Here is a 13,437-nt window from a genome sequence, read left to right as displayed (position 1 = left end):
CTCAAAGCAGAAGGCCAATACAGCAAAACAAGAAAACAACAACGCTTTGCATGAGTGTGTCGCTCTCAGCTTTCATCATTCAAATTGCTTCTTAAACACAGAGAGCACCCAATTTAAGCTTGAAGGTTTCAGAGCTCATCACAGCACAGAAACAGCTTTAGTGAAGCTTACAAATGATCTTCTTATGGCCTCTGACAGTGGACTCATCTCTGTGCTTGTCCTGCTAGACCTCAGTGTGCATTTGATATTGATCAATAATATTTTATTACAGAGATTAGATCATGCTGTAGGTATTAAAGGTATTGATCAGCAGTAGATTAAATCATATCTTTCTAATAGTCTCCAATTTGTTCACATAAATGTTTTTACGTGCAGAGCCCACTTTACATACTAAATTTAATTTTAGAAACCACAGAGTTTCACACTAAGACCAATTCTGTTTGCATTATAAATGTTTCCCTTAGGCAGTATTATTAGAAGGCACAGCATGTATTTTCACTGTTATGCAGATGATGCCGAGCTTTATCTGTCCATGAAGCCACAAATCACACCATTTAGTTTATGCCTCTGCAGGGAACCTCAAAGACATAAAGACCTGGATGACCTCTAATGTCCTGCTTCTAAATCTGGATCAAACTGAGGTTATTGTGCTCAGCCCTAAAATGTTTAGAAATATGGTGTCTAACCAGATGCTTACAATGGATGGCATTACCTCAGCCTCCAGTAACGCTGTGAGGAACTTTGGTTTTGTTTTTGACCAGGACATGTCCTTCATTGTGCATATTAAACAAATATGTAGGAGTTCTTATTTCCATTTATACAACATCTCTAAAATCAGAAAAATCCTGTCTTAAAATGATGTTGAAAAACTAGTTCATGCATTTATTACTTCCAGGCTGAACTGCTGTAATTCATTATTTTCAGGAAGTCCTAAAAACTCCCTGAAAAGCCTTCAGCTGATACACAATGCTGCAGAAAGAGTCCTGACAGGGACTAGAAAGAGAGAGCAGATTTCTCTTCTGGCTTGTCTTTATTGGCTCCCTGTTTAATCCAGAATCCGATTTAAAACCCTTCTCCTCCCATACAAGGTGTTTCATGATCAGGGCTAATCTTATCTTAACCTCATAGTACAATATCACCCCAAAAGAGCACTTCGCTCTCAGACTTATACTTTACTTGTGGTTTCTATGATATTTAAAAGTAGAATGGGAGGCTTCAGCTCTAAGGCCCCTCTTTGGTGGAACTAGCACCCAGAATGGATTTGGGAGATTTGGGGCCTTGTGGGGGCTAGCTTTTAGACTAACAGCAAATTTAGCACAAGTCCAGCTGAGAGGTCAGCGGTGGAGACAGAGCAACTCTGGGTGCTGACCCGGGAGGCCAGAGGCAGAGAAAACAAGCTCCCATCGCTTTGCTGAATGTTGTTGATCCCTGAGGAGATGGAACTCCCCAGGAGACAAAACAGGAAGCCAGCAACAAAGCTTTTTAGAGGACCAGCAAGGAGGTTAGACCCTCCTGTGGCTGACCAGGCACTCGGTGTCAGATGCACTGGAGAGCCACTGGAGGTCAGTGACACAGGGACCCCTCTGGAGTCTGGTGCTGTCGGTGGCAGGACCACTCTGGCTCAGGTTCAGCTGGACTATGACCCACAGGCTCTGGGACCTATTCGCTCTGACCCTCAGACAGTGAGGAACCAAGAGCTTGGGATCTTGCAAGTACAAGAGGCCTTACAGGTTGTGGGTTTGTTGGCACTGAAGTCACTGAAGGCTCTGGGTTCGCTGGGAATACAGGGAACTAAGGGTTCACTGGGGATATCAAAAGTCAAGAGCTGAGCGGCGTGGGACGTAGGCTGCAGCAATGGAGAAGAGCTGGCACGTGTGGAGGCTGGTGAGTTGGTAGCAGGTATGGCAGTGCAGGGTTGCAGTAGCAAAGAGCAGACCGATGGTGAGACTGGTGAATGAGTGTTCCCCTCTCTCATCTCAAGCAGAGGAGAAGCAGTCGGCCAAAACATGGACCTGCCATGAAGTCCAATAACCTATCCCTTCCATCCAGCCATCCATTTTCTTCCACTTATCCAGGGCCAGGTCGCAGAGCAGCAGCCTAAGCAGACAAGCATTTCTGGTCATTTCTGCTGCTTGTAGCCGGGATCGTGTTCTTTCGGTCACTACCCAAAGCTCGTGACCATAGGTGAGGGTAGGGATATCGATCGACCGGTAAATCAGAAGCTTCACTTTTATGCTCAGCTCTCGCTTCACCACGATGGTGACAGTGGTGCTGTTCAGGCAGATGGGATTTATTTACAGTGAATCGATGCACAGTGGAAAAACAGTTCCAAAAACGTGATCCTTGTGACTCACAGTGAATTCCTTCCTCAGTTCCTTCCTCAGTTCCCACACCAATATTTACAAAACACCACTTGACTCTCCTCACGTGCTGTCCCCACGGTTTCCTGAACATAAGACACAAGACACGGTCGTTAGTTTCACTGCTTGCCAAAAGTGTTATTTTCACCATGATGAAATGGTGATTCACCAACAGTGTTGGGGAGTAACGGAATACATGTACCAGTGTTACGTATTTAAAATACAAGACATGAGTAACTGAGTATTCAGAATACAGTTACTTTGTTGAAATAAAGGGATTACACGGCGGTATTTTCTCGTTTGATATGTTAGGCTATGCTCTCTCTATTTTTGGTGATTCCACACCATTGAAAACCCAAACAAAACACGCATTAAGAGGCTCTAATCATAATGACGTGAAGAAATATTTAAACAAATTATTAAATATGAAGGCAATAAGAGAGTGTTACAGGCATCGCCCTAAAGAATGTAGTCTCATGGGCAGTGTAGTCCGTGCTGCAGGGAGGATGGACTGCCATACCTGTTATGTGTCTGTGAGCGAGGAGGGAGAAAAAGGAAAAGTACGAGTCACCGAGCAGAAACGGGAGCTGGAAGCATGTAAATATAATAATAACCACTGCAGCCTGATAAGCCCAGCTGTAAGTCAGCTGTTAAGACTCGACTGTACACCGTGTTCCTGTTTTCCTCCGAAACAATAAGCTCCGTTGCAGCAGCCTTTCAACGCCTCGCTCTGTCTCTTGCTAGCAAAGTTGACCCAGACAACAAAGTAAAGCTAGTTTTCGGCTACGAGCCCGACACGAACCCGATGTATTAGCCAGAGGTCCCTTTACTACGGTTCGGAGCCGCGGACCTGTTTTATATACGCGCCGAATAGTTTCTATACGAGATCACTGCAAAAAGTGCAGCCTTACCTAATGTCCACCTACTGTTACTCATTCATATTAAGATCTAAACATCTAGCTGGTGTTGGTGTGGAGAGTAACCTTCAGTAACAGTAATAAATCACACAGCAATAAGACATTCATGTTGTTGTAAAAAGCATGATAATATATTAAGTAATCCAAAGTATTTGAAATACGTTACTCTCATTGAGTAACGTAACGGAATACGTTACAAAATACATTTTGGAGCATGTAATCTGTAATCTGTAGTGGAATACATTTTAAAAGGCTCTGGCTCTCGGAGGAGGCGGACGCACTTTTCTCCTCTCCCTTATCTTTCCTGCTAGTTCTTATGTCCTTGTCTAGTCTCGTGTCTTTTTTGTATTACTTTCCCTGGAACACTCTCTCACAGTCTGTGTCTAAAACCTAAAAGAGAATTATGGATTTGATCAGCTGGTCTCTGAATGCTATTGACACCCTTTAACGAGAAGTCTGGGCTCGGGAGAACCCGAGTGCCCTGGAGGGACTTTCCCTGCCAGATACACGATGGACGGGTGGCAGAGGATCGTGTGCCTGGCGGGACTGTCGATCGAGGACGCTGAAGATATCTACCTATTCGGAACCATGGTAACAGGGTTCTTGCTGATCGGAGCTGGCTTGGCCCTGACTTATCGAAGAATTAAGAAAGCGGAACCGGCTGTTCAAACCCCCACAAGGCTGCCCGCTGGGATTGGAACGACAGGTGCGACTTCTCAGAAAGGGCTCACTGAAGGCAGCATGGTTAAGAGCTTGGAGGCGCTTACGACTGCAGTGAATGCTCAGAATAACACCTTTGAGTGTATGTATGTTGGATTACATCAGGAAAGAATCAACTCAGAACATCTCTGGGTGGAAGCTGGATTACACCTCGGATCAGTTGGCTGCAGTCATGAGGTCTCAGAATCTGCTATGTGAGCAAAAAGAGTGACAAGACCACAGAATCGACGGCTAATAACATCACGGAGAAGCTCGCAGCTATTAACGGGAGACTGAGAGACCAGTGTTGGAGTGTTAAAAAACAGCTTGAAATTCTCAATTACCATCATAACCCGGCTACCCCTTCGGCGCCAGCTCAAGGCTGGAGCCGAACAACAACTCCCTGATAACGACTGTGTTGAGTCTGTTCCTTCCCATTCCATGCAAGGCCACCTGGGTTGGCTGGAAGACTGTTTACTTAGCCTGGCAGGGCGAAGGACACTGTCTCAGCTGAACTATGGACACGCACACACATACATATACTGATACTGATAAGCACTCACTGCATCACCCTCCCTACCCCGGATCCAACGCCACCTCCAACGCTTACCTCCCACATGATGTGGACATTGGGTCAGCTGGAGGCGCAGTCGAAAGATTGCAGCGGTCCCAGATCAGATGTACGCACTGGAACTCTTTCCCATGTTGCTTGTCTGTGTTTATTGTGTTATGGTGTGTTGATACCTGTGCATTCCTGTATTATCCTTTTGTGTTACACATTTCAATGTTTTTTTTTCCTCGCTACCTAGCCTGACCTGTCTCCCCAATGTGATGTTTGTATTGTATGTACGGTCGGCAAGGTCTGTCATCTCGGTTGTGGGCAAAAGACCTGCAACTGACAAATAAAGGCTATCTCATCTCATCTCATCAAAAGTAACCTTCCCAACACTGTTCACCGAAGCACAAGCTGGGGTTCACTGACTGTTGTCACAAAACGTTCCAGCATCGACTGAAGCTACACTGTTAAATAGTGCCCAGGTAATGATCCATCAGCAGAAGGTGTGGCTGGCTCAAGAGCACATCAGCATATCTTTTCTGTTTGACGAGTGGAGCATTACACAGGGTGGTCTGCAAAGAGTGCTTTAGGAACCTTCCTGCCACTGTCTACAGCATCGTCCATTAACAGGGTTTGCAGGGCTAAGATGTATTCAGAAATATGCAAGCAGGAGATGGTGAATAAAGTATCACTACTATAGTATAATACTTGCAACTCCTGGGGAAAAAAACAGGTAATGCTTTTTCTTATGTTTGATAAACAGGTTATTGATCAAAAGTTGGAGGAAAGCCACATTTCTCCTTATTTGGGTGAAATCCACCACTTCGGCTCAGGTTTCTTCTTCTGCAGCTTCCTAGGCATCCCCTTATGTCGAGACGCCACTTCACCCATCACCAGGACAGCCACCTCATGGCCTCTGTCAGGCCTCTAGAGTGTCCACATTCCTGTAAAGGGTCTTAGTCTTGTGTCTGTTGTATCAGAGTAACAGACTGCTTCCAAAACTACAGTGTGCAACAAAGTACAAAACACAAATATGTGGTGCTAATTATGAGATATTAGTCTTACAGATAAAAATAAATCCCAGCAGGTCTCATTTGTGGCACCCCAACCATGTTTCCAATCTTGGTTCAGGAGACAGCGCTGCCAGAGTCTCCCTGCTTAGTTGAAAATCAGGCCTGGGATCCATTTTATATATATTACATACTAGTTTATATACTGTAGTAAATGTATACAAATTCAGTCCCAGAAATTATCCATGAAACTAACTAAAGGTAACATGTAATTCCTAAAAGCTTGTAGGTTAAACAAAGTTATTTTAACTGGATAGGATTATCTCGTAGCTGAGGTACAAAACATGCTGGTGACAACAGTGCAACTGCTGTAGGTCCTGGGAGATTAAAAAAAACAGAGCAAGATTTCGAGCTCCATTTTTACAAGCCTGTGCTTCACACTGTAACGGTTGTTAGGTGACAAGAGATAAACCCAGGTAAGGGTGGGAATAGATCGAAGGCTAGAGCATCCAATTTCACTCCAATTCCAGCCTTCACGGTCCACGAGGAACTCGGCCTATGAAGGACCGAGGCTACATAGACTGGGTAGGCTGGGTCCTTTGAAAGATGCAGCCCCTGAATTTGTACGCAGTCTTTGTGTGTGTTGGAGGGAGATGGATATGTTTAAAGAACCACAAGCTCTGTATCAAACATGGCTTACATGAGAAACCGAGGTGCCAAATTGTCACGCTGGTCATGTGCCACCTTGTGTCATCTACATCAAGAAGATGTAACCTCGTTTGATCTAATCACGTGTAAAGTAAGCGACTTCATCTTTGGTCAGTTCAATTACACATCACTGATTATTCTGAATACTTTAATGTTTTTGTATCTCTGCAACTAATTTCTTCTTAAAGCTGGCAGTCATGATTTTGAAGCAAGAGGTAGCAGATCCCCCGTTAATGAACAGACCATCAGTGAACACTGATGAAATAGACCAAACACTAATTAAAGCAACAGGTTGGCTTATAATGTGTTTTTTAGTTATCTAAAGTGTTCTTTGTTTCAGGACACAACTATAAATATTTGTAATCAACAGATTATTTGAGTGCAGGGTGTTTGGCCAACATGACACACATGAGCAATGAGTAAGAGCATTTTGAGAACACTTGCTCTTAATTATAGAGCTGGCCTACCATGTGACTGATGTTTCCTTCGCTGCCAGATTGACTTCACCCTTTGCAGCAGTTGGTTTCACTGGTTCTGCATTTGTTTTGCCCCCCCTCCCATATGTACTAGGACATATGCCCTATGTTGAAATATATAGAGCACTTATTGGCCTTCTACAAAGTATTTGTTTGTTTGTTTGTTTTAATTTTACATATTTTAAGCCATAAAAATCCTCCACACACATTTGAGATACATCCTTACGTGTTCAGTGAAAAGTACTTATCCCCGTCCATAAACTCGACCAGGTGGTGCATTTCAAATATAAAGCCTAAATTAAAGAAATAACTAAACCCAAATAACGCCCTGATCATAGGCTGCATCAGCGACATGATGTTTGACGATAAGACTATATTTATATTATACATTTTAAATTAAATGCCTGCAGGCCACAGAAACCAGATATAAATTTACAAATAAATCCGTGATGTAGTGTCCTCGAAAGGTGAACTACGATTTGGCGCGGGAATACTGTATTTAGCTAACTCAATTTATATATTGGATAAGGTGTAACAGATGTTTGTTTATGCTTCATATTCTGATTAACATGGAAAACAAAAGTGTAACACACATGAATCTACTGTATACACACAGATAGAAAATAAAAATAGGAGCAGACTGTCTGTGGGTGTAAGCTTGAATTAAAGCTTGATTTAAATGTCACTGATCCACTATTTATGCAGCCATAATAATAGACCACCTATCCTCGTTTGTTTATTGTGTGCAGTGTTTCTGCCCATATGAACAACCACAGTGCACAGACTAATATTTCTGTCCTCTGTTAGACTTGGAGAAACCTGTAAAATGGAGACAAGTAAAGCATAATTTGACTGTCCATCCATCCATCCATCCATCCATCCGTTTTCTTCCGCTTATCCGGGGCCGGGTCGTGGGGGCAGCAGCCCAAGCAGAGAAGCCCAGACCTCCCTCTCCCCAGCCACCTCCTCCAGCTTATCCGGGGGAACACCAAAGCGTTCCCAGGCCAGCCAAGAGATATAATCTCTCCAGCATGTCCTGGGTCTGCCCCGGGGCCTCCTCCCGGTGGGACATGCCCGGAACACCTCACCCAGGAGGCGCCCAGGAGGCATCCTTGTGAGATGCCCGAACCACCTCAGCTGGCTCCTTTCGATGTGGAGGAGCAGCGGCTCTACTCTGAGCCCCTCCCGGATGGCTGAACTTCTCACCCTATCTCTAAGAGAGAGGCCAGCCACCCTTCGGAGGAAGCTCATTTCTTGTATCCGCGATCTCGTTCTTTCGGTCACTACCCACAGCTCGTGGCCATAGGTGAGGGTGGTGACGTAGATCGACCAGTAAATTGAGAGCTTCGCTTTTACACTCATCTCTCTCTCTTCACCACAACAGACTGGTATAGCGTCCGCATCACTGCAGCCGCAGCACCGATCCGTCTGTTGATCTCCCGCTCCCTTCTCCCATCACTCGTGAACAAGACCCCGAGATACTTAAACTCCTCCACTTGGGGCAGGAACTTGTCCCTGACCCGGAGTGGGCACTCCACCCTTTTCCAGCTGAGGACCATGGCTTCAGATTTGGAAGTGCTGATTCTCAGAATTTGACTGTGTAATATGTAAAGTGTTTTAGAGCATAACTGCTACCCATCCTCTGTAACATACCCTGTGTGGCCCAAACAAGCACAACAAAGGCACAATGAGTTTTTCTCTCTTTCAGCATGAAGAAAAGTTTGCATAGTGACCTACAGTGTGTGTTGTTACGTAAGCCAACGTTAATGAGTGAACATAAGTGGCTGAATATCAGCTGAGCAGCTAGAATGTTAAATCATCACATTTACTGGTGTTTGCCTTAGACCCACACTTCTACAGTGTTGTCCAGATAAACATGCGTCTCTGCAAATGAACAATTACATAAAAACGTAAAAATGAGCCTAGCAGTAAGAACTATCCTAAATCTGTTTCCTCTCATTTGATCATGATTATGATGGATCTGTTTTGCCTCAACTGTTTACATGCAGACACATCTGTGTTGGTTATATGTGGAGTTGGATATGGGACTGTAGTAATTCAATTCAATTCAATTTTATTTATTTACCACCAAATCACAATAACAGTCGCATCAAGGCGCTTTATATTGTACAGTAGATCGCACAATAATAGATTCAGAGAAAACCCAACAATCATATGACCCCCTATGAGCAAGCACTTCTGCGACAGTGGGAAGGAAAAACTCCCTTTTAACAGGAAGAAACCTCCGGCAGAACCAGGCTCAGGGAGGGGTGGGGCCATCTGCTGCGACCGGTTGGTGGTGAGAGAAAGAAGACAGGATAAAGACATGCTGTGGAAGAGAGACAGAGGCTAATAACAGATATGATTCAGTGCAGAGAGGTCTGTTAACACATTGTGAGTGAGAAAGGTGACTGGAAAGGAAAAACTCAATGCATCATGGGAATCCCCCGGCAGCCTACGTCTATTGCAGCATAACTAAGGGAGGATTCAGGGTCACCTGGTCCAGCCCTAACTATATGCTTTAGCAAAAACGAAAGTTTGAAGCCTAATCTTGAAAGTAGAGATAGTATCTGTCTCCTGAATCCAAACTGGAAGCTGTTTCCACAGAAGAGGGGCCTGAAAACTGAAGTCTCTGCCTCCCATTCTACTTTTAAATACTCTAGGAACAACAAGTAGGCCTGCAGAGCGAGAGCGAAGTGCTCTAATAGGGTGATATGGTACTACAAGGTCATTAAGATAAGATGGGGCCTGATTATTTAAGACCTTGTATGTGAGGAGCAGGATTTTGAATTCAATTCTGGATTTAACAGGAAGCCAATACAGGAGAAATCTGCTCTCTCTTTCTAGTCCCTGTCAGGACTCTTGCTGCATTTTGGATTAACTGAAGGCTTTTCGGGGAGTTTTTTTAGGACATGCTGATAATAATAAATTACAGTCGTCCAGCCTGGAAGTAATAAATGCATGAATATTTCTAACTTTAGAGATGTTGCACAAATGGAAGAAAGCAGTCCTACATATTTGTTTAATATGTGCATTGAACAGAATAGAATAGAATAGAATTCAACTTTATTGTCATTGCACATGTCACAGGTACAGGGCAACGAAATGCAGTTTGCATCCATCCAGAAGTGCTTTAGCCATGATATAGATATATTACAATATATATTAGCAATAATATAGATATGTGAGTATATTACAGAAATGGGTCTATTATGCTCCTCCTTGAATCGCTACTTTATTGTGGTGGAGGGGTTTGTGTGTCCCAGGGATCCCAGGGGCTATGTTGTCTGGGGGCTTTTGCCCCCTGGTAGGGTCTCCCATGGCAAATTGGTCCTGGGTGAGGGACCAGACAAAGAGCGATTCAGAAGACCCTTATGAAAAGAATATCGAGGGAACAGTTTACCCTGCCCGGGATAGGGTTACCGGGGCCCCGCCCTGGAGCCAGGCCCGGGGAGGGTGCCCGAGGGCGAGCGTCTGGTGGCCGGGCCTTAGTCCATGGGGCCCGGCCGGGCACAGCCCGAAGAGGAGACATGGGCCCATCCTCCCGCAGGCCCACCACCCGCAGGAGGCGCCATAGGGGTCGGGTGCATTGTGTGCCGGGTGGCGGCCAGGAGCGGAGGCCCTGGTGGACTGACCCCCGGCTGCCAAGACTGGCAATAGGGACATGGAATGTCACCTCTCTGGTGGGGAAGGAGCCTGAGTTAGTGCATGAGGTTGAGAGGTACCGGCTAGATATAGTCGGGCTCACCTCTACGCATGGCTTGGGCTCTGGAACCAGTCTCCTGGAGAGGGGCTGGACTCTGTCTCAGTCTGAAGTTGCCCCTGGGGAGAGGCGGCGGGCTGGGGTGGGTATTCTAATATCCCCTCGGCTTGCTGCCGGTACGTTAGGGTTTTTCCCAGTGGACGAGAGGGTTTGTTCCCTGCGCCTTAGGGTCGGGGAATGGGTCCTGACTGTCATCTGCGCTTATGCGCCGAGTGGCAGTTCGGAGAGTACCCAGCCTTCTTAGAGTCCCTGGGGGGGGGGGGGGGGGGGGGGGGGGGGTGCTGGAAGGTGCTCCACCTGGAGACTCCGTTGTCCTGCTGGGAGACTTCAATGCTCACGTGGGGTAACGACAGCGAGACCTGGAGGGGCGTGATTGGGAGGAACGGCCTCCCTGATCTGAACCTGAGCGGTGCTTTGTTATTGGACTTCTGTGCTAATCACAGTTTGGCCATAACGAACACCCTGTTCGAACATAAGAGTGTCCATAAGTGCACGTGGCACCAGGACGCTCTAGGCCGTAGGTCGATGATCGATTTTGTAATCGTATCACCAGACCTGCGACCATATGTTCTGGACACTCGAGTAAAGAGAGGGGCTGGGCTGTCAACTGATCACCACTTGGTGGTGAGTTGGATCAGGTGGCGGGGGAGGACGCTGGACAGACCTGGTGCACCTAAACGCGTAGTGAGGGTGTGCTGGGAACGTCTAGCAGAGGCCCCAGTCCGCAAGATCTTTAACGCACACCTCCGGCAGAGCTTCAACAGCATTCCGAAGGAGACTGGGGACATTGAGTCCGAATGGACCATGTTCAGCGTCTCCATTGCCGAAGCTGCTGCATTGAGCTGCGGCCGCAGGGTGGTTGGTGCCTGCCGTGGTGGTAATCCCCGAACCAAATGGTGGACACCAGAGGTGAAGGGAGCCACCAGGCTGAAGAAGGAGTCCTATCGGGCTTGGTTAGCCTGTGGGACTCCGGAGGCAGCCGACAGGTATCGACAGGCCAAGCGGAATGCGGCTCGGGCAGTGGCTGAAGCAAAAACTCGGGTGTGGGAGGAGTTCGGAGAGGCCATGGAAAAAGACTTTCGGACTGCCTCGAAGAGATTCTGGCAAACCGTCAGGCATCTCAGGAGGGGAAAGTGGTGCTCTACCTGCACTGTGTATAGTGCTGGCGGAGTGCTGCTGACGTCGACTGAGAAAATTGTCAGGCGGTGGAAGGAATATTTCGAGGACCTCCTTAATCCCACTGACACGTCTTCCGAGGAGGAAGCAGAGTCTGGGGATGAGGGGAATGACCCGCCAATTTCCGGGGGCGAGGTCACTGAGGCAGTTAAACAACTCCTTGGTGGCAGAGCCCCTGGTGTTGATGAGGTCCGCCCCGAGTTCCTGAAGGCTCTGGACGTTGTAGGGCTGTCCTGGTTGACACGCCTCTGCAATGTTGCGTGGAGATCAGGGGCAGTACCTGTGGACTGGCAGACCGGGGTGGTGGTCCCCATCTTTAAGAAGGGGGACCGGAGGGTGTGTTCCAACTACAGGGCGATCACACTCCTCAGCCTCCCTGGGAAAGTCTATGCCAGGGCGCTGGAAAGGAGAGTTCGTCCGCTAGTCGAACCTCGGATACAGGAGGAACAATGCGGTTTTCGTCCTGGTCGCGGAACACTGGACCAGCTCTTTATCCTCTCGAGGATACTTGAGGGTGCATGGGAGTTTGCCCAACCAGTCTACATGTGTTTTGTGGACTTGGAGAAGGCATTCGACCGTGTCCCTCTTGGGGTCCTGTGGGAGGTGTTGCGGGAGTATGGGGTGTCTGGCCCATTGTTACAGGCCATTCGATCCCTATACAACTGTTGCAAGAGCTTGGTTCGCATTGCCGGCAATAAGTCGGACTCGTTCCCGGTGGGTGATGGGCTCCGCCAGGGCTGCCCTTTGTCTCCGGTTCTGTTCATAATTTTTATGGACAGGATTTCTAGGCGCAGCCAAGTGGCGGAAGGCTTTCGCTTTGGTGGCCTCAGAATCTCATCTCTGATTTTTGCGGATGATGTGGTTCTGTTGGCTTCATCGGGTGAGGGCCTCCAGCTCGCACTGGAACGGTTCGCAGCCGAGTGTGAAGCAGCGGGAATAAGGATCAGCACCTCCAAATCTGAGGCCATGGTTCTCAGCCGGAAAAGGGTGGAGTGCCCACTCCGGGTCGGGGATGAGTTCCTGCCCCAAGTGGAGGAGTTCAAGTATCTCGGGGTCTTGTTCGCGAGTGATGGGAGAAGGGAGCGGGAGATCGACAGACGGATTGGGGCTGCAGCTGCAGTAATGCGGACGCTGCACCGGTCCGTCGTGGTGAAGAGGGAGCTGAGTGTAAAAGCGAAGCTCTCAATTTACCGGTCGATCTACGTCCCTACCCTCACCTATGGCCACGAGCTGTGGGTAGTGACCGAAAGAACGAGATCGCGGATACAAGCGGCAGAAATGAGCTTCCTCCGAAGGGTGGCTGGCCTCTCCCTTAGAGATAGGGTGAGAAGTTCGGCCATCCGGGAGGGGCTCAGAGTAGAGCAGCTGCTGCTCCACATCGAAAGGAGCCAGCTGAGGTGGTTCGGGCATTTGACAAGGATGCCCCCTGGGCGCCTCCTGGGTGAGGCGTTCCAGGCATGTCCCACCGGGAGGAGGCCCCGGGGCAGACCCAGGACACGCTGGAGAAATTATATCTCTTGGCTGGCCTGGGAACGCCTTGGTGTTCCCCCGGATAAGCTGGAGGAGGTGGCCGGGGAGAGGGAGGTCTTGGCCTCTTTGCTTAGGCTGCTGCCCCCGCAACCCGGCCTCGGATAAAGCGGATGAAGAAGATGGATGGATGGAGGGTCTATTATGGTATGTTATAATGTACACGGTATGAAGTATGTTATGAATATGCTATAACTATAAGTGTGTACAGGCTGTAGTGAGTACAAGCTATGTACAGGCTATGA

The sequence above is a fragment of the Simochromis diagramma genome, unplaced genomic scaffold, assembly GCF_900408965.1.
Source record: "Simochromis diagramma unplaced genomic scaffold, fSimDia1.1 OVJJ01000430.1, whole genome shotgun sequence".
Lineage (NCBI taxonomy): Eukaryota > Metazoa > Chordata > Actinopteri > Cichliformes > Cichlidae > Simochromis > Simochromis diagramma.
This window is presented reverse-complemented; position numbering follows the sequence as displayed.